Genomic DNA, 22,195 nt, shown 5'->3' with positions numbered 1-22,195 from the left:
ATGCGCGCCACCACGCCCGTAGGCCATTGTCCGCTTCCTCAAGTCGCCGCCGCTCGGCTGATCCGCCCGCCGTCGTGTCCTTCCTCCGAGTTGAGGCCTTCCCGGACCTCCCTCCAGCACGGCTGCCCACGAGGACCTAGTTTGGCGTCCGTCAGCGGTCGTGGGGGATGTGGCTGGCGGAAATCACCGACCGCGAGACCCACAAGCGGAAGTAGGTCGGCTCGTTCCATAGGTCTGAACTCGCGGACATGGAATACGGCCGGTGGCAGGTCCGGTTGTTGGGGAACGCAGTATTTAAAAAAATTCCCTACGATCACGCAAGATCTATCTAGGAGATGTATAGCAACGAGAGAGAAGAGTGTGTCCACGTACCCTCGCAGACCGAAAGAGGAAGCGTTTAGTAACGCGGTTGATGTAGTCAAACGTCTTCGCGATCCAACCGATCAAAGTACCGAACGTACGACACCTCCGCGTTCAGCACACGTTCAGCTCGATGACATCCCTCGAACTCTTCATCCAGTTGAGGCCGAAGGAGAGTTCTGCCAGCACGACGGCGTGGCGACGGTGATGATGAAGTTTACCAGCACAGGGCTTCGCCTAAGCACTACGACGATATGACCGAGGTGTGTAACTCTGAAGGGGGGCCCCGCACATGGCTAAGAAAAACTTGTGTGCCCTTTAGGGTGCCCCCTCCCACGTATATAAGGGGGGAGGAGGAGGAGGCCACTGATTGTGTTGCTAGGCCAGATTAGAAGTGAAATTCGCCTTTGAGGTTTAGGTTGGATGGTGAACTCCGTAGCTTATAGATTGTGGTTGTCCTATTTGGATCAGTGTACTGCTGCAGTTGCGCCAGTATATGTTGTTTTCATGCACCTGGTCTTTGGGTCAGTGAACAAGAGCTAGAGACACAAGGTGATAACACTGTTTCTGCCATTTGTTTCTTTCAGTTTTACTCATGGGACGCTGATGATTGATGGAGCAGGACCGCTACCGCTCCTCACCTACATAAAGCACGTGCCAGATCTGAGCCAGCGAAGGCACTGGTGCACGTGCGACGCATCATCGTTGTAATGGTGAATACCATATGAAGCCTCCTAATTTGTAGCGGTGCAAGTTGTAGCCTTTTTGAAGTAGAGCAGCTTTGTCTGGTTGGCCTTCAATTATTTGTGCGTTGCTTGTGATCCTACTAGCTTAGTGTGTGATGTCTACTACACAACCTTCTTCTTGTAGACGTTGTTGGGCCTCCAAGTGCAGAGGTTTGTAGGACAGTAGCAAATTTCCCTCAAGTGGATGACCTAAGGTTTATCAATCCGTAGGAGGCGTAGGATGAAGATGGTCTCTCTCAAGCAACCCTGCAATCAAATAACAAAGAGTCTCTTGTGTCCCCAACACACCCAATACAATGGTAAATTGTATAGGTGCATTAGTTCGGTGAAGAGATGGTGAAACAAGTGGTATATGGATGGTAGATAAAGGTATTTGTAATCTGAAAATATAAAAACAGCAAGGTAACTAATGATAAAAGTGAGCGTAAACGATATTGCAATGATAGTAAACAAGGCCTAGGGTTCATACTTTCACTAGTGCAAGTTCCCTCAACAATGATAACATAATTGAATCACATAACTATCCCTCAACATACAACAAAGAGTCACTCCAAAGTCACTAATAGCGGAGAACGAACGAAGAGATTATGGTAGGGTACGAAACCACCTCAAAGTTATTCTTTCCAATCAATCCGTTGGGCTATTCATATAAGTGTCACAAACAGCCCTAGAGTTCGTACTAGAATAACACCTTAAGACACAAATCAACCAAAACCCTAATGTCACCTAGATACTCCAATGTCACCTCAAGTATCCGTGGGTATGATTATACGATATGCATCACAAAATTTCAGATTCATCTATTCAACCAACACAAAGGACCTCAAAGAGTGCCCCAAAGTTCTACCGGAGAATCACGACGAAAACGTGTACCAACCCCTATGCATAGGTTCATGGGTGGAACCCGCAAGTTGGTCACCAAAACATACATCAAGTGAATCACGTGGTATCCCATTGTCACCACAGATACGCATGGCAAGACATTCATCAAGTGTTCTCAAATCCTTAAAGACTCAATCCGATAAGATAACTTCAAAGGGGAAACTCAATTCATTACAAGAGAGTATAGGGGGAGGAGAAACATAAGATCCAACTATAATAGCAAAGCTCGCGATACATCAAGATCGTGCCAAATCAAGAACACGAGAGAGAGAGAGATCAAACACATAGCTACTGGTACATACCCTCAGCCCCGAGGGAGAACTACTCCCTCCTCGTCATGGAGAGCACTGGGATGATGAAGATGGCCACCAGAGAAGGATTGCCCCCTCCGGCAGGGTGCCGGAACGGGTCTAGATTGGCTTTCGGTGGCTACAGAGGCTTTTGGCGGCGGAACTCCCGATCTATTGTGCTCCCGGATGTTTTTAGGGTATATGAAGATATATAGGCGGAAGAAGTACGTCAGGAGAGCCACGAGGGTGGAGGACGCGCCCAGGGGGTGGGTGCGCCCCCTACCTCATGGCCTCTTTGAAGCTTCCCTTACGTAGACTCCAAGTCTTCTGGGCTTCTTCTGATCCAAAAATAAGTTCCGTGAAGTTTCAGGTCATTTGGACTCCGTTTGATTTTCCTTTTCTTCGAAACCCTAAAATAGGCAAAAAAAACAGAAACTGGCACTGGGCTCTGGGTTAATAGGTTAGTCCCAAAAATAATATCAAAGTGCATAATAAAGCTCAGAAACATCCAAAGTTGATAATATAATAGCATGGAACAATCAAAAATTATAGATACGTTGGAGACGTATCAGCATCCCCAAGCTTAATTCCTGCTCGTCCTCGAGTAGGTAAATGATAAAAACAGAATTTTTGATGTGGAATGCTACCTAACATATTTATCCGTGTAGTCTTTATTGTGGCAAGAATATTCAGATCCATAAGATTCAAGACAAAAGTTTAATATTGACATAAAAATAATAATACTTCAAGCATACTAACTAAGCAATCATGTCTTCTCAAAATAACATGGCCAAAGAAAGCTATCCCTACAAAATCATATAGTCTAGCTATGCTCCATCTTCACCACACAAAATATTTAAATCATGCACAACCCCGATGACAAGCCAAGCAATTGTTTCATACTTTTGATGTTCTCAAACTTTTTCAATCTTCACGCAATATATGAGCGTGAGCCATGGATATAGCACTATAGGTGGAATAGAAGGGTGGTTGTGGAGAAGACAAAAAGAGAGAAGATAGTTTCACATCAACTAGGCGTATCAACGGGCTATGGAGATGCCCATCAATAGATATCAATGTGAGTGAGTAGGGATTGCCATGCAACGGATGCACTAGAGCTATAAATGTATTAAAGCTCAACAAAAGACCTAGAGCATTTTGAGGAAGCCCATCATTGGAATATACAAGCCAAGTTCTATAATGAAAGATTCCCACCAATATATGAAAGTGACAACATAGGAGACTCTCTATCATGAAGATCATGGTGCTACTTTGAAGCACAAGTGTGGTAAAAGGATAGTAGCATTGCCCCTTCTCTCTTTTTCTCTCATTTTTTTATTTGGGTCTTTCTCTTTTTTATGGCCTCTTTTTTTCTCTTTTTTATTTGGGCTTCTTTGGCCTCTTTTATTTATTTATTTTTGTCCGGAGTCTCATCCCGACTTATGGGGGAATTATAGTCTCCATCATCCTTTCCTCACTGGGAAAATGCTCTAATAATGATGATCATCACACTTTTATTTTTCTTACAACTCAACCATTACAAATCGATACTTAGAACAAGATATGACTCTATATGAATGCCTCCGGTGGTGTACCGGGATGTGCAATGATTCATGAGTGACATGTATGAAAGAATTATGAACGGTGTCTTTGCCACAAATACAATGTCAAATACATGATCATGCAAAGCAATATGACAATGATGAAGTGTGTCATAATAAACGGAACGGTGGAAAGTTGCATGGCAATATATCTCGGAATGGCTATGGAAATTCCATAATAGGTAGGTATGGTGGCTGTTTTGAGGAAGGTATATGGTGGGTTTAAGGTACTGGAGAAAGTTGCGCGGTACTAGATAGGCTAGCAATGGTGGAAGGGTGAGAGTGCGTATAATCCATGGACTCAACATTAGTCATAAAAAACTCACATACTTATTGCAAAAATCTATTAGTTATCGAAACAAAGTACTACACGCATGCTCCTAGGGGGATAGATTGGTAGGAAAAGACCATCGCTCGTCCCTGACCGCCACTCATAAGTAAGACAATCAATAAATAAATCATGCTCCAACTTCATCACATAATGGTTCACCATGTTGGGGATCGTAGCAGAAAACAAAAAAAATTCCTACGTTTCACCAAGATCAATCTATGGAGTCAACTAGCAATGAGAGGAGAGTGCATCTACATACCCTTGTAGACCACGAGCGGAAGCGTTCAAGAGAACGGGGATGATGGAGTCGTACTCGCCGTGATCCAAATCACCGATGACCAAGTGCCGAACGGACGGCACCTCCGCGTTCAGCACACGTACGGAGCGGATGACGTCTCCTCCTTCTTGATCCAGCAAGGGGGAAGGAGAGGTTGATGAAGATCCAGCAGCACGACGGGTGGTGGTGGATGCAACAGTCTCAGGTAATCTTGATTTTACATGGTGAATGTTCTCTGTTGCATCATGATCAACTTGTGCTTGCCAAATGGATCTCCTGAAACAAATTCCTCCTAATAAATTGTGAAAGTCCTAATGAAGAAAAATATGTTCATGTCCTTCTAAAACGATGTATGTACTGGTTGGCTTTGTGATTCCTCTCAGATTGTGCTTTTCGTTCTTATGTAACAATGCATCACTTCTTCAGTTGAAAAAATGATGGAAACAAAGGCTCTGTTTAAATTTGTTGTCCTTTTATATCTTCCAGCCTTTATCATACATTCTTCTTATCCAATTGTGAGTTTAAGTAGTTACACCTATCATTGTAAGCCTATAGGAAGCAAATATTTTCATGTGAATTTTATTTCTCTCTAATGGTTTTACCAGAAAGAATCATATATAGCCACTATTGCATCATGTTATTTATCTTACTCTGCCTTTGTATCTGTATACTCTGTTTACGTCTTTTTGACATTCCCAGTTTTGTTTTTCTATGGTATATATTTGACTCCTTTCCATGTCATTTGGCTTTGAATTTGTCCTCATGGTCAAGTCTACTGATATATAGTGCACTCGAAGCTATATACATTGTTATCTACAGACCGTGTATCATAAATTTCTGTTTTACCTTATGCTTGTCCTGGTGGTATTCTTCCTGGGTGATTGTGTGCTCATATGCTATTGGTCAATATCCATGTTTATAGAGGATGCCCACTTTTCATAGTTTCATACCGATTCTTAATAGTCTTGCAATGCCTGCTCGGGTTAGTTCTTTGAATGAATAGAGATAATAAATGTATGGGGGTTCCAATATCAAGTGTACCACCTGGTTATTGCTTACCCAACTAATACGTGTTGCTTGGTGATAAAGGAAAACAGCTAGAAAAATAATTAATAAAGTGCACCATCTGCTTATTGTTTTATACATAGTCGCTTGATTCTTTTTGTTCCTCTATAGGCCTCTGATCCTGTTTGCAGTGTGCAGGTAGGTTGTTCGACCACCTAGGTCGTAGGTTCTTTCCTTCCTGCCGATGGCAGGTACAAGACTCGAGCAATGGTTAATGGGCAAGCACTATATACACCATCCATCTATGCTAATATAACCTGTATTTTAAGAGCCAATGTATGCTATTACCAAGTGATCTGAATATTTTCTTTTAAGCATCAAGCTTTCATGTAATGGAATATAAGTATCTTTAAGTTGATTCTAAATCAATCTCATACATATACTTTGAATGCTTGGCTCGCTCTCGCTTTTTGCGCCATGGTCAAACGTGCAACGATGACTCTGTCTAATGTTTAGCACTTCAATATGTGCCTGAATAATATTAATGTACACTCTTTCAATACATGGCTTGCTTTCGGCCTTTGCACCATTGGCGCAACTGGTCATCTAGTAGATAACAGAACATCGAGAGCATCAAGTACATCATGAGGGGAGTGCAGAACAGACAACCATTATCATCCGCATCTCCATTAGCCCTAGCTGTCATCATTTCCATATCCATAGCCACCACCATCACCACCATCATAGTTCTCAGCAATCTAGTCATACTTGTAATCATGTCTCACACATGACATCCATTGTAAGACATATTATCAATCGATCAATCAATCTTCATGATGTGTTCTTCGTGTGATCTGATATTCAAGTGTGAGTGGTTCGGTAAGGTATGGGTTGAGGCAAGAGCCTAGCAACTCGATGTATTTGTTGGAGGGATCAATGGAAGTGCTTTGAATTAACGTCCCATATGTGTGAAATAAAATTGTTTCATAGTTGTCTCTTGTCTTGTTCGTGTTCTTCATTCTTGAAGGTACACAGGATCAGGGAGAACGATCCATGGAGAGGCTAAGCAAAGGGAGACTGTGAAGTGTTATTCTAAACACCAGCGCCAAAAAGGTTTAGTAGGGTAACACCGATCCTATTCCTAAGGATTTAAGAGGTGTAATCATTAAACGTCAATGCTTTTGTCTGATTATTGTAATCTTAACTATCAAGGCAACCCCGCATGACAGATAGGGCCTTCGGTTGGACAACTAATACTTGATGCAAGACGCGTGCTGGTCAAGATGTAATTTGGACACATCTCCCAATTTGATTTGTAACAAGCACATCTCGAAGGGTGACTTCTAGCACACAAATTAAGATTATATTTGGTCCCATCATAAATATATGGTAAGCATTAAGACCTCATATCCATGCCCTTTTTTATTATAAGTGTTTTCAGTGTCAAGTTTGATTTATGATTCGGTCAAAAGTTGGAATTAATTCTTTAGCAAAAGCCGTGTTGAGACCGTAGCTTAAAGGGCAGCGTCCTCCCGTGGGTTCAATAACCCAGGGTCACCTCTGGGGATAAAAGGCGAGAATCCCTTCTACTCCATTCCGGGTCACACAAAGAAAGTAATCAAACCTTTTTCTGGCGTTGTTGCCGAGGAGGCATTGTGTGCCTATTTTTTTAAAAGGTTTTTGTTAAAAATTTGTTTCAGTTTTTAGCTTACTTTTTGTTGCATGTCTTTTCAGTAGAAAAGCACAAAAATTATCATGGCTCTTAATCTTTGAAGCTTTGCTAATCCTAGCAATAGTTTCATGCCTGAACTTATAGGACAACCTGATGTTGCCGCCACTGAGTATGCGATAAAACCAAACCTAGTCTTTATGGTTCAACAAGACCAATTTGAAGACTCTGCTTCTGAGGATGCCGGTATGCACTTGCATAATTTTTTTGAATTCTGCAAGATGACACACGTTAGAGATTATGATCCTGACGCTTTGAATTTGTGTCTATTTCTTTTCTCTTTGAGAGTAAAAGCAAAAGAATGGCTTCTAGCTTTTCCTAGAGGCAGTTGATGAGTGTTAATTTTACACTCTTGTAACCTAAGTTTAAACCGATATATTTCCTGAAAACCAATATATTTGCGCCAATATTGCTACTGATAACTAATGAATGCATATGATTCCAATTATCCTATCTTTATTTTGTTCCCACATGAAATGGGATATTTATGGACGAAATCAAGCTAACACATGAAAAGGAATAAAGTGGAGATAGAGAAGATCAAGTGAGAGGCGAACTAGAGGAAACAAAACATTCCATGCGACCACACCTACTCGTATGAACCTTTATAATGGGTCCGACGCCAAATGGATAGCAAATAATTGAGTACATTGAGAACATCGTGAGGGGAGCGCAGAACTGATTAGTCATCATCATTCCCATCTCCATCAACCCTAGCCGCTGCCATTTCCATCTCCATAGCCACAACCTTAACTAGCACCATAGTTCTCAACAATCTAGTCATACTTGTAATCGTGTATCACTCACTGCATCCACTGTAAAACATATTTATTGATCAATCAATCTTCATGATGTGTTCTTCGTGTGATCTGATCTCCATCTGTGAGTAGTCTAGTAAGGTATGGGTTGAGGCAAGAGCATTGCAATCCGATATATTTGTTGGAGGGATCAATGGAAGTGCTTTGAATTAATTAGCATCCCCGTATGTGTGAAATAAAATTGTTTTATACTTGCTCTTGTCTTCTTCGCGTTCTTCATTCCTGCAGGTACACAGGATCAGGGAGAACGATCCATGGAGAGGCTAAGCAATGGGAGATTGTGAAGTGTTATTCTAAACACCAGCGCCAAAAAGGTTTAGTAGGGTAACACCGATCCTATTCCTGAGGATTCAAGAGGTGTAATCATTAAACGTCAATGCTTTTGTCTGATTATTGTAATCTGAACTATCAAGGCAACCCCACATGACAGATAGGGCCTTCGGTTGGACAACTAATACTTGATGCAAGACGCGTGCTGGTCAAGATGTAATTTGGACACATCTCCAAATTTGATTTGTAACAAGCACATCACGAAGGGTGACTTCTAGCACACAAATTAAGATTATATTTGGTCCCACCATAAATATATGGTAAGCATTAAGACCTCATATCCATGCCCTTTTTTATTATAAGTGTTTTCAGTGTCAAGTTTGATTTACGATTCGGTCAAAAGTTGGAATTAATTCTTTAGCAAAAGCCGGGTTGAGACCGTAGCTTAAAGGGCAGCGTCCTCCAGTGGGTTCAATAACCCAGGGTCACCTCTAGGGATAAAAGGCGAGAATCCCTTCTGCTCCATTCCGGGTTACCAAAGAAAGTAATCAAACCTTTTTCTGGCGCTGTTGCCGAGGATGCATTGTGTGCCTATTTTTTTTAAAAGGTTTTTGTTAAAATTTTGTTTCAGTTTTTAGCTTACTTTTTGTTGTAGGTATTTTTAGTAGAAAACCACAAAAATTATCATGGCTCTAAATCTTTGAAGCTTTGCTAATCCTAGCAATAGTTTCATGCCTGGACTTATAGGACAACCTGATGTTGCCGCCACTAAGTATGAGATAAAACCAAACCTAGTCTTTATGGTTCAATAAGACCAATTTGAAGACTCTGCTTCTGAGGATGCCGGTATGCACTTGCATAATTTTTTTGAATTCTGCAAGATGACACACGTTAGAGATTATGATCCTGGCGCTTTGAATTTGTGTCTATTTCTTTTCTCTTTGAGAGGAAGAGCAAAAGAATGGTTTCTAGCTTTTCCTAGAGGCAGTTGATGAGTGTTGATTTTACACTCTTGTAACCTAAGTTTAAACCGATATATTTCCTGAAAACCAATATATTTGCTCCAATATTGCTACTAATAACTAATGAATGCATATGATTCCAATTATGCTATCTTTATTTTGTTCCCACATGAAATGGGATATTTATGGACGAAATCAAGCTAACACATGAAAAGGAATAAAGTGGCGATAGAGAAGATCAAGTGGGAGGCGAACTAGAGGAAACAACGCAAAAGACAACATTCCATGCGACCACGGCTACTCGTATGAACCTTTATAAAGGGTCCGGCGCCAAATGGATAGCAAATAATCGAGAACATTGAGAACATCGTGAGGGGAGCGCAGAACTGATTAGTCATCATCATTCCCATCTCCATCAACCCTAGCCGCTGCCATTTCCATCTCCATAGCCACCACCTTAACTAGCACCATAGTTCTCAACAATCTAGTCATACTTGTAATTGTGTACCACACACTGCATCCACTGTAAGATATATATATTGATCAATCAATCTTCATGATGTGTTCTTCGTGTGATCTGATCTCCATCTATGAGTAGTCTAGTAAGGTATGGGTTGAGGCAAGAGCCTTGCAACCCGATGTATTTGTTGGAGGGATCAATGGAAGTGCTTTGAATTAATTAACATCCCCGTATGTGTGAAATTAAATTGTTTCATACTTGTCTCTTGTCTTGTTCGTATTCTTCATCCCTGCAGGTGCCCAGGATCATGGAGAATGATCCATGGACCGGCAAAGGGAAGGGAAACCGTGAAGTGTTATGCTGAACACAAGTTATAGAAAAGTTTAGTACGGTATCACGGACCCTATCCCTGGGGATTTAAGAGTTGTAGACAAGAAATACGCAATGCTTTTGTCTGATTATTGCAATCATAATTATCGAGACAACCCCGCTTGTCGGATGGCACCTTCGGTTGGACAAATTGACTCTTGATGCAGGACGCGTGCTAGACAACATGTAATTTGGACACATCTCCCGCTTCAATTCATAACAAGCACATCTTGATATGCGACTTCCATCACACAAATTAAGATCATATTTGATCCCGTCATAAATATATGGTCGTAAGAATTAAGACCTCATACCATGCATGTGTTTTATTATAAGTGTTTTCAATGTCAAGTTCGATTTATGACCCGGTCAAAAGCTGAAATTAATTCTTTAGCAAAAACTTCTTTGAGACTCTAGCTTAAAGGCCACATTCATCATGTGGGTTTGATAACTCAGGGTCACCTCTGGGGAAAAAGGCGATAATCCTTTTTGTTTAATATCTAGATCACCAAAGGAAGTAATCAAGTAGTCCCCGCGCAGCCGCAACACGTTGGTGAAGCATCCCGTTGGCCGCAATAATCTTCTTTTCCTTCGCCAGCGCTGCCATGTTGGCCGATGGTCCCTTTTTCCGGTTTGCTTTGCCAAGGTGGGTACTGTGGTCACTCTGAAGGAACTACCAATGGAAGACGTCGACGTTCTGTTGCCGCCGAGGTTCCTTCCTTGTCGTCGTCTTTCTAGTGGTTGTGCCACAAAATTCATGGCCGATGGTGGGTCTCCGGCACTGGCGCTAGGGGTGCAGCGGGGGAGGGCCTACCCATTCGCCCATCACAGGGAAGGGTCGACCGACATAGGCTATGACAGCAGTGGCAGTAGGTGATGGCGGGAAGCGGTGGGGTGGGCCGGAGGGGGTGTGTGAGTTTTACTCACTCGCATGGCCGCAAACCAAATATAAGAGAGATAAAAGTTCTTCTCTTTTGTAGGTTATCTACAGATGTACTAGTATACTCCATTTATGGTCGGCTCTACTACATGTGGAGAATCGAGACCTGTTTACGGAGGTGTGTGCACGCTTGGAGGCCATGGCGAGGGATACTTTAACCCGAAATGGATGGCAGCATGATCTTCGGATTGGGCCTCCTACATCTTAGGCATTATATAGTCATGATTACTTGTATTCTGCCTTCTATGTTATTTGGAACTTGGACTTGGTTATGGCTATGTGCATCTAGTTATGCAGGGCTGGGTGTAATGCTTAAACCTTTTAAGTAATAAAGCACACTTTATCAAAAAAAATAAGAGAAATAGGGGGCAAGTTTTAGGGGTCAAAAACTCGAATTTAATTAAGTTTTGGCCTTTTGGGTATAAGGTATCTGCAAGTTGGCAATTTTTTGTTCAAAAATCATTTTTGCTCCTTAAATACGAATTCTGAGGGGACTGCTAGAGATGCCCTACCATAATACAATCTAGAGCTAACACCGCATAAAAACATCCCCCTAGCCTGATTTTGTGTGCTATCCAAGGTCGAGCGTTAGCCTTGAGTTACTTTTCAATCAATGATAATGGTAGAAGCTCCCAAGTCCCAAGAACGACAAGAGTGAAAGTTAGGGTATGTAAAATGGTGCTATCTTAGGGCCCTTCCCAATGCTTCACTTTGTATAGATGCTAAGACAATTAAGAGGAGAAAGATGTGTTTGGTGATCCAGGAAGAACCAATGACAAGCGGGCGAACTTAGGCAAAATATTTAAATGATGCAAGCTCATCAATGCACGAAAGAGTTTAGTAGCTAAATCGTTAAATGAATGAAGCTTAGCTACAACAAGTTAAACACCTATGCATTGGAGACTATAATTGATAAAGTATTTAATGCACTTAGAGTGTTACATAGGGTAAATGTTAAGGCGGAGAGAAATCACAAGAAAAGACTTGTCTTCCCATATTTAAGAGATGATCTATTAGCACAATATGTCTCACTAAATTTTTAGGAATAACTAGTTATTTAAAATAAGCCTAAAAGATATCATTGTAGACATGTTTTTATTGTCATCTCTAAATTGCATGAAATTATTAAGATAAGAATGTCATATCAACCACTGTTCATGCCCTTAGCTAATCCTCTAGATCAAGAAAAGGGTAATCGGTGTAGCCAACAACTGGATCAGAGGTGTAGAACGTGCGCCTGTCATACTTATTCAGAGCCACGTTCCTCCTGAACCTCTCCGGCAGAAACGGGTTACTAGCTAGCTATAGTAATCAACTGACATGTGCGACAGGTTGAAATCGCCCATCTTGTATTGAGTCAGGAGCGGAGTCGTCGTCTTCTTCTCCATGCTTCCTTCAAGGGAAGTGGATTTTTCAGCACCACGGCCTTCTTCTACCTACGTCAGTAAGAGTAGTGGCGAGCTCGCGGTTGCTCGATGGGCTATATATCCGATGAGAGGAGACGGAGTAGTCCCGAAAATCCACGTCCAGTCCCGGAGTAGTCCACCTTCAGCCCCGTGTTGTCGAGCTTCTATTGCGTCAAATTAAGTTAAGTGGACTAGTGGTAATGCACGTGATTGACCTTTCTGGCTGTGTAATTGTCTAGGTTTGTTTTAACTTTGTTGTGTATTATGGCTGCTTTTGTGCATGCCTGTGCGACTGCGTAAATTTCGACCAATCAAAGCAAGGCAACGGAACTTATATGTACAGCGACAGGGGCGGAGCCAGAAATTTTCGCCAATGAGTTCACTCACTAACTAGTTCTGAAATTTTTGTATGAACTAAGCCCTATTTTGTGACATATCGCAATGAGATTATATCTGTCAAGGAAAGCACAATAAATATGAATATGATATCACTTAATTATCACACATATTTTTTTAGTTTAAAATTGAAGAGAGCATAACATACAGATCGGATGAAGGTATAAAGTCACTTGTTTATATATTATAAATAGAGTAGTACCAAAATAAACTTTTCTTACATCTAACAAATGACCTCGATGTCCCTGCATCATTATCTTTGATCAGGTGATCGACTTCCCTTCTTTAAAAAATATCTTTCCATAGCCTACATCAGTCAAAGTCCATGAAAAAAAGAATTAGAAATGGTATGTTTAGGGCATATCTAGATGTGCTCTAGTTATTGCACATCTAAGTGAGTGAATCAAATATAAAGAGAAAAAGAAAAAAAAATCCACAAGAAGAGAAAATTCCTTATTTGACACTGTCTTAAAATCTGGTTCCTTATTTGACATTGGAAAAAAATTTCTTCCATATTTTACATTAGTCCTAAATTTTATTACCTATACGACACTTCCGTCCATTTTGAATCTAAATGACACCTGAAAAGACGACTTTGCCCCTCATGCGGTATGTGTGTGCGGGCGTGTGTGCTGTTGCGTGTGTGGGTGCACGCGCACATGTGTGCTGCTGCTACATGTATGTGTGTATGTGTGCCTCTGCGTGTGTGTTTGCTACCGCGTGTGTACATGCGCGCGCGTGTGTGTGCTGCTGCTGCTGCGCGTGTGTGTATGTGTGTGCTGCGTGCATGTGTGTTGCTGCCTGTGTATGTGTGTGTGTGCTACGTGCGTGTGTGTTGCTGCGTGTGTGTGCGCGCGTGCATGTGTGTTGTTGCGTGTGTGTGCACGTGCGCGTGCGTGTTGTTGCGTGTGTGTGCGCGCGCGTGTTGTTGCATGTGTGTGCGCGTGCGTGTGTTGGTGCATGTGTATGTGTTGCTGCGTGTGTGCTTTTGCCCTTGCATTGGTGCTACGTGTGTGCGGTATTGCCCCTCCCCCAACGCACATATCATATGAGAGATAAAAGAATCTTTTCAGATATCATTTAGGTTTAAAATAAACGAAAATGTCATGTAAGAAATAATTTTAGTATCAAATAAGAAAGTAAGTTTTAAGATAGTGTCAAATAAGGAATTTTCTCATTCTTAATCTTAATCGTGCGCTATTGCGCTTGCCGTCGGGCGTCGCCGCGTTGGCGACTGAGGAGAGAGAGGCGAGGCGAGTTGGGAAAGGACAGGCGTGCGGCCGCCGTCCGTGTATACATCGTACAGGTATCGATCTATAGTAACGAACAGGCTGACGGTGGGCTTTTGGGCATTTTTATTTAGTCTATTCATGTGGCGTTAGTAGCCTGATGGGGTGTTTCTCCATAAAAAAGTAGCTTCTTGGGGTCAGGCTTCAATTTTTACTGGGGTCAGGCCTAATATGTGGTGCATGTTATGCACGTAGCCGGCAAATTTCATTGGGTTCATCTGAAGCCAATGGTACAACGCTGGCTCCGCCCCTGTACAGCGATTGCACCAAAAGAAAAGCATCTATCAACAGTTGGCGTGTTGATGCGAACGGCTACTTGCCGATGATATCTACTCTCTCCGTTTTTAAATATTTGTTTTTTTAAGATTTTAAATGAACTACCATATACGGATGTATATAGACATATTTTAGAGTATAGATTCACTTATTTTATTTCGTATGTAGTCATTTGTTGAAATCTCTAGAAAAACAAATATTTAGAAATAGAGAGAGTCAACTCATGTCATCGCAAACCTCTTTTTACCGGTGCCGGGATCTACCGGTGAACCCCTAGCCAATAAGAGCAAGACAACACATCAAGTCATTTATATACGGGAGTTGTATTTGTATTCCCCCCTTTGGACAGGATTCCTGCTCTGTATTCCCTAAGCTAGGTCCCACCACCTAGGATGCCCCACCACGTGCATATCCAAGACGCCATATCACGTGCATGTCTAGGACAGCGGCACCATAACCACATATTTCACTTTTTCAAAAGACTTATTTGAATTCTCTCAATCACATATTTCAGTTTTCATATCACTTATTTTTTTAGTTATTCCAATGTATTTTTTTCACGTGAAATGATTATTACAAAGGCGTGACAGAAAAGTTTAGAGTGAAATATTTAGTAAACTTACCGGTTTCAGTATATTTGACTTCTAAAAGAGTGAAATCTGTTTAGAAGTGAAATTGGAAGGAACAGTTTGAATAATCATTTTCAGTCTTTTAAATTGAAATTTCACTCTTCAGTATATTTGAAATGGATTCTTTTTCATTTTTCAGTATGTGTAATTAGCAGAAAAGAGTGAAACTGATTATTTGAAAGTAGTCACATAATCCATTTCAAATAAATTAACTTACAAGTTTCGATTAATTTTTCCCAATAGCAGTTACGTATATTTCAGAGAAGTAATTTCATATATTTTCTCAGAAATTAGTTTCACAGCTTGCAACAGCCCATTTAAATATCAGTTTCACATATTTTGCACAACTCAACTACACATAGCTATTTCAATACATATCTCACTGATTTCAACTCTTTCAAATATTAGATTTGAATTATTTGAAAAACTCGTTTCACTCGCTTCAAACAACAGATTTCAATTCTTCCAAAAACACAAGTTAATCGTTAACAAAAACTAGTTAAATTGATTTCAGTTCTTTCAAAAACTCTATTTCAATTATTTCAAAAGATAATTTCACTTGTTTCTAAATAATAAATTCACTCAATTGCCGGAACTGATTTCAAGTCTTTTAAAGACCATATTTCAATTTCATGTTTCACAATGATTGAAACTGATTATTCAACTCTCAAAGAACTGATTTTGATTCTTCAAAAAATAAGATTTCAATCCAATAAAAAACATACACTACCATATTTTACAAAATACTGAAACTTAATATTTCAAAAGAGTGGCATAAATAATTTTTTTTGCAATGTCATTTCAGTTATTCCAATTCCAATTTCATATTTCACAATGATTGAAACTGATATTTCAACTCTGAAAGAACTGATTTCAATTTTTCAAAATAGAAGATTTCAATCCAATAAAAAATATACACTACCATATTTTTAAAAATAGTACTGAAACTTAGTATTTTAAAGAGTGGCATAGATAATTTTATTTTTTTGCAATGTCATTTCACTTATTCCAATTCCAATTTCATATTTCACAATGAGTGAACTGGTTATTTCAACTATCAAAGAACTGATTTTAATACTTCAAAAAGAAGATTTAAATCCTTTCAAAAACATATTTCACTATCATATTTTACAAAAGAATGAAGCTTAGTATTTGAAAGAGTGAAATCATTCTGTAAATGAGTGAATCCGTATTTTTAAATTAGTGCAATAATTTGTTTGGAATGAGTAAACTTTGTTCATTGAAATAAGTGAATCATTTTTTAATGAGTAAAATCGGTTGTTTGAAACTCGTTTGAAATATATTCAAGATTAGTCTTGTTTTAAAGATCACATTGTCATGAAATCAAATATATAAAAATATGAAATAACCAGACTTGTGTTTAAAAGATATTGGTGAATTAATATTTCACAAGAAAATAAATGCTAGTTTCTCTATGGGTGAAGAGGACTGTGAGTGTGCATGCAGTACTAGATATAAAAGTAGTGGGGACGTGGTCAGGTATTTGTCAGAAGGTGTCGGCTGTATATAGAAATGCATTGCACAAACGAATCTTTCTGACTTTATACGCTCAATGCATGCACACATCTGAATGCCAGAAGCAACGATGGATGCTTCACTGGTAGCTCCCGGCTTCGGTAAAAAAACTTTTTCGCTTGCGTCACTTTGTCAAAAGTGACATCGCCCAGCAGTAGTGAGGAAATCCTTAAACACTTCAGGTCAAAGAAAAACAACATCCAAGCGAGTAGCACAAAAGCTATCAACTTAATGCCAAGCACGAATACAGGAGACACCAAACCTAACAGAACCAACCTAGACTACTAGGACGGAACCATGCCCCCTTCAGAGGCCACCGGACACCGTTGCATCAAACACAGCAAGCCTGCCCTCTCGCTCCGGGCCATGGAGTGCTGCTAGAACCATGGTGACAACGCGGGAACATGTATACCATAGGAGACCATCGAGGCCACCCCATGCCAGAGTCAAGGATTCCACATCCAAAACAATAAGGTGTGCATCAAGGGCCGTCCCTCATGATGTCCACGTCAGCATGGACGTTACTACTATTTGAGATGGCCAATTGGAGAGAGGGTTGATGTCTGGCATGTCTACGTCATCGAAAAAGATCGATGTAGCGTATTGACTGCCCGGCGCTTCTCGTTTGCTTCGTCGAGAAGGGAGAGAGAGACAGTCGAAACAGAAGCCGCCTCGAGCCCCTCACCCCTTTCTCTTTTTCTCTCCCATGACACGCAACCTTTCCTTCCTCTTTTTCCCCCGATCTGCTCGTTCCAATTCTTGGCCATCGGAAGGAGGCAGCCAGGGGATGGGAAGGCCGAGCGGAAGAGAAGGATGAGGGGACGCGGCTGTGAGTACGCCACCGACCATGCCGATCGGGTGGGAAGAGAAGTCGGCGGCGGCGGCGGTTTCGATCTGTGATCTGCCACCAGCGCCGCCGGAGGGACGGAAGAAAGCATCTGAGGTCAGCCTGATCTCTCTCATCTTCCCATTCCTTCTCCGCCTTGTCTCAACGCACGCAGATGGCTGCAGGGGCGGCGCGGGCCTGGGCTCGGGCAGCCATCATGGCGTTAGATGCGCCGGCGGGGGCCTCTTCCTCGTAGCAAGGCGTGGCCCTGCTCTTTCCCATGGCGCTGATGACAAGGCGGGCGGCGACACCAGCTCTCGTCCCGAGGAAGCCGCGGGAGGACGAGTACAAGCCAGACCAGATCGACGTGCCGCCCTGCCACAACTCCTTCTCCTGCGGGTTGGTTGCTGCTGTTGCTGGTGCTGTTCGTGTCCGATTCGATTGGCCTGCCGTTTGCGGGAGGCTGCAAGATTTGTTGGTGAGCTTTTCCTTTTCTTCCTCTCTGTTCTAATAGGTGTTTAGATGTGCTCAGATTTTGGATATGCTCATATCTAAACAAATTCCTTTGGATGCATCGGTTAATTTGTAGGAACCAATTTTGAAAAGACTGAATCTACCACGTATCCAAATGGAGCAGCTGCAATCGTTATATACCCAGAATGATGCTTTTATATGTCTGAATTTTCACAAGTATTGCTAAACTTGGCCCTAGCGAAGTGGCAAGTGTACTGCTGTAGTTAGCCTACTACTTCAGTTATATGAACCTACAAATGGCAAGTGAGCTCTTTTTATCTTTTGCTATTACGTTCATCCCTTCTTCCAGGACTTCCTGATTTAGAGAAGAATAGATATAGTGAAGTGCACTCTATGGTGTGTTTTCTTTTGTTTCCGATTATGCTGCTGCTTGATCTATAACTAAAGGGTACATAGTCCAACTCTGTATTCTGAGAAATGCATTTTTTACTCCGCTTCGTAGTAATATGTTTTTCACCAACATATATTGTGACAGGAAAGAGATGTTTCATGAATTGACAAATAAATTTTGGCACCTGCTGTTCTCACCTCTCGATGCTTTGCATCTGATAAGTATGCCATAGGTTTTAAGGCGACACTTTTGTCATGCAAAGCGGAACTAAAGTAGCAAATAACAGAAATTGTGATTTCTGTAATGCACATCTGCTAAAAAAAACTTATGAGTTAAGAAAAGAAAATATGTTGTCGAAAAAATTTAGGGCAGCTTACATAAGAATCAAATCCTATATTGATTACAGGTCTTTTTACTATGATGTTTTTCCTTGCATTGTTCTTTTTTTGGCTGGATTTTTACCTTTCACTGTTACATCATATCTTTGTTCGCCTTGAGGTACATATTTCTCTTATCAACAATTCTAGCACAACATTCGAAAGAAATACTTAAATTCCTTTTGATTATAAGACATGCAGAGTTAAAAAATAGTTAGAATTTGAGAATCAACTAGGAGTGAGGTTAAAGTACTGATCCCTCTTTATCCCTGTAACTTCATCTACCAAATTTCCTTTTGTTTTAATGGCAGACTGGTTAGTTGATTCCTACGGATTTCTTCTCTAATAAGGTCATGGTGACGTATACCAGAGTCCCAAAATATTTATCATTCTTTGAAGCTTTGCAAGGGGGAAGGCTAAGACATGGATCAAATTTTCGGAAACAAGCCGTGTGGACTCAAATTAAGTGCGGATGAAACCCTCTGAGGCTCTGACCATAAAGGTGATTTTTTTTAATACACTTTAGTATTGGAGAAGGAATTAGTGAAGGAGGGATACATCATGTTTATTGTCTTCTGATTGTCTTCATGATAATTTCCTTGAAGAGAATAAAGAAAGGTGTTCTAAGATTTGTGGCATAAGACAATAACAGATACTGAAATCTTGGCAACATAGGTGAGACCTGTGTGTTCGTAAGAATATTTTCTTCCGTGTACTAAATAAAGATACGGTTGTAGCTTATCATTAGATGCACATTATTTATTAAAAAAGGTGTTGTTTTCATTTGTGCATGCTCTACCCAGATGCGTTAATGATTATAGGTGAAATGTATTTGCACATAGATACTTTAGCTACACTAAATTAATTTTTTAGATAAATTCTGCTATCAGGTAGGACAGATGGGAAGCAGCATTTCAGAGCGTAACGACTGGTGAGATGACGCCTCCTTGGTCTGCTTCATGGCTCCATGGACGTGGTCCTGACTGCGGTGGATTTTAGTCTTGTTTCCTTCTTTGCAACGACCATGCTGCTACCCCTCTTTGCTAACATGTGTTCTGTTTTTGCAGATTGGTGTGAAGTGAGCACACATTTGTTGATCGTTAGTCTACCGCTTGTTTCCTGTTCTCTTCATTACTTCCTTCCTGCCGTACCACTGGTGAGATGTTGTCTCCTCATGCTTTTATCCGTTCATATGAGTGATTCAATGTTGCTGTTGGACTGGTTTATTGTGTGGATGGGGTGGCGCTCGTCAGGTGTTTGTGCTTATGCTCCACCCATGACCTGCTTTAAAAATTGTCTTGTCAGGATTTGTATTCATTGCACACCCCGCTGCAGATCCGAGCAGGCACCTTGCATCCTTCCTTTTGCACTGTGAATCTTATTACTTAACCAGATCTGCGTATATCTCGTGTGTTAACCAGATCTGGATATATCTCGTGTGATGATCTGCGTCATGGATGGCTGATGAGTATTCAGTGATGTCTGCTATGTTGTGCGCTAAACGTTTCACCTTTTTTATGGTGTTTTTCCTCGAGGAAACTATTGCTCTGAGAACTAAAGTGATGAAGCACTTTTAAGCCCTCAAAATTTAGTTGTATGCTATTATCGTTGCACTTTATGTTGTTTTTCCAACTTCAGTTAACTTGCAGGATCGCGACAGTTATTGGAAGATGATGAACAAGTACATAGGATCAGATGTAATGTCAGTTATTACACTTCTAATCATCATCTTTGAGCCTTTGGGAAAATGGCAGAGGTTTGTACTGGTGAGTTCTGGTTTAGAGTTCTAAATTTTTGTACATTTTACCTACCTTGCTTGGCAGATCAATTATGAAAAGTCTGAACCAGCATATTAGTCCTATGTTACTTAGTAGTTCAAGTTATGTCTAATTCTGTACTTTTGTAATTTCAGATGGACTATGCCCTTAAGTTTCCCTCTATACCACGCTGGAACGTCTAGACCACAAGAGGAACATAAAACATTTTGATGTTAGAGGTTCTCACATCCTGAAGACACAATACTTGTAAGATTCTCATTTCTGTAAAAAGACTCATAATTCAAATATTTTTAATTAGATATCATACTAAAATTTCAAACATTTTGCTGAACCAGGCCATATGGTGTCAACCAAGAACTTTTTTTGCTTTGGCTGTTGAATATATCACATTTTCTCAATCTATCTACCAGGATGAACTCTTGCATCTTGATAGATAATCTTGCTATTCTGATGTGTGGTCATGCAAACTTCCTTTTTTCTTTGAGATTTAAAAAATAAATTGTGGAACAGGTGGGTGAAAGAAAACATGTTGTACCAGCTACATTTTGCATGGCAAAAGTTGGCATATTGTTATCTCTGCTGCTGCTACGATTCCTCCCTTTACTTTCTGATGCTTGCATATCTTGAGCCAAAAACGATATGTGCTGCTGCAGTTCTCCTCCATACATTCTTTTCTTTAACTGTTGGCTCGCATTAGTACTGTACAATCACGTTATCAGCTCCAGCAGCTAGATTAGTACGCAGATTCACGCCTCAGGTGGCGCGCCCAGGGCGCGCCCCAGCCACTAGTGTAAGGATCAAGGCATGCCCAAAGCCGCTGGCCTAGTGCAACCAAAAGGGATCGGAGCTCCATGGTGATGTCTCCAAGAGGGTCACGACGCCATGCGCCACCATCGAGTCTGAAAAGAAGGACTAGGGTTTTCACTCGGACATGCACCGTTAGGGGACCTGCAACGCACCTCCAAGAGGGAAGCAACACCCATAAGCAACGTTGCCAGCGCCGAAGTGTAGAGCTTTCGCTTGAAACCTTACATGTGCCACTCGCAACACCCAGGTGCCGACCCAACTGGAGGGCGGATTGCCGCCGCCAGCTCGAAGCCTCCAGATCCAGACCTGAGGGCAGCCATCACTGAAGGTACAGTGACACCAGGATCACGCCCACCAATTCCCTTGCTACTACCCACATCGCCAAGATGAGGTGACACTACCGTTGTAGTGGTGGTGCTGCTTGCCGCAGAGCCAACCAGGCAAGCTCACCTTCCACTGTCGCCATGGCGTCCAAGACGAACTCTTGGCCGCCCCAAGACATGAACCTGCCGGAAAAGCAAGAACCTTGGAATGTACCCAACAACCAATTAGTGCAGAGGAACACTGGTTCCAGAGTCCAGATCCCGCCTGGATTCAGCCCCCACACCAATCGATATGTTCGGGGACAGGGATCATTGGCCCCTACCCACACCGCACTGCCGAAGTAACATTAAAACACGTCGAGTCATTGTGACAGGGGGGCTCCATGGGCCAGATCTGCCCTCTCCAGATCCGGCCAAGGATGCATCCGATGGACCGCCATCCTCACCCAAAGATCCACCAAACGCCACGCCATCGGTCACCGGAGGTTCGCACGCAACCACAACCGCAACCACCCCTGCCACCTAGGCGATACACCCTTGCGTGGGTGCACGCTTGAAGAGCGTCAAGAATCCGACCATCCACAAGACCAAACCATATGCCCGTGCCGCGTCAGACACCGTCGAGTGGGCCCGCCACCTCACGCACC

The 22,195-nt window shown here is 41.6% G+C and overlaps 1 long non-coding RNA gene across 4 annotated transcripts; it reads left to right on the top strand.

The window, feature by feature from the left end:
- Positions 1-17,227: 17,227 nt before the first annotated feature.
- LOC125511535 lies at positions 17,228-20,984 on the top strand. 4 transcript variants are annotated; one of them, XR_007285038.1, is made up of 8 exons: positions 17,228-17,515; positions 17,574-17,876; positions 17,988-18,175; positions 18,952-19,142; positions 19,531-19,796; positions 20,290-20,406; positions 20,553-20,664; positions 20,754-20,984. It is a non-coding gene; the product is annotated as an uncharacterized LOC125511535 (long non-coding RNA). The 4 variants fall into 4 exon arrangements; XR_007285037.1 differs by having other exon boundaries at positions 17,988-19,142; positions 19,531-19,616; positions 19,708-19,796; XR_007285036.1 differs by having other exon boundaries at positions 17,584-17,876; positions 17,988-19,142.
- The last annotated feature ends 1,211 nt before the right edge of the window (positions 20,985-22,195 follow it).

The sequence above is a fragment of the Triticum urartu genome, chromosome 5, assembly GCF_003073215.2.
Source record: "Triticum urartu cultivar G1812 chromosome 5, Tu2.1, whole genome shotgun sequence".
In the NCBI taxonomy this organism is placed as follows: domain Eukaryota; kingdom Viridiplantae; phylum Streptophyta; class Magnoliopsida; order Poales; family Poaceae; genus Triticum; species Triticum urartu.
This window is presented reverse-complemented; position numbering and strand designations above follow the sequence as displayed.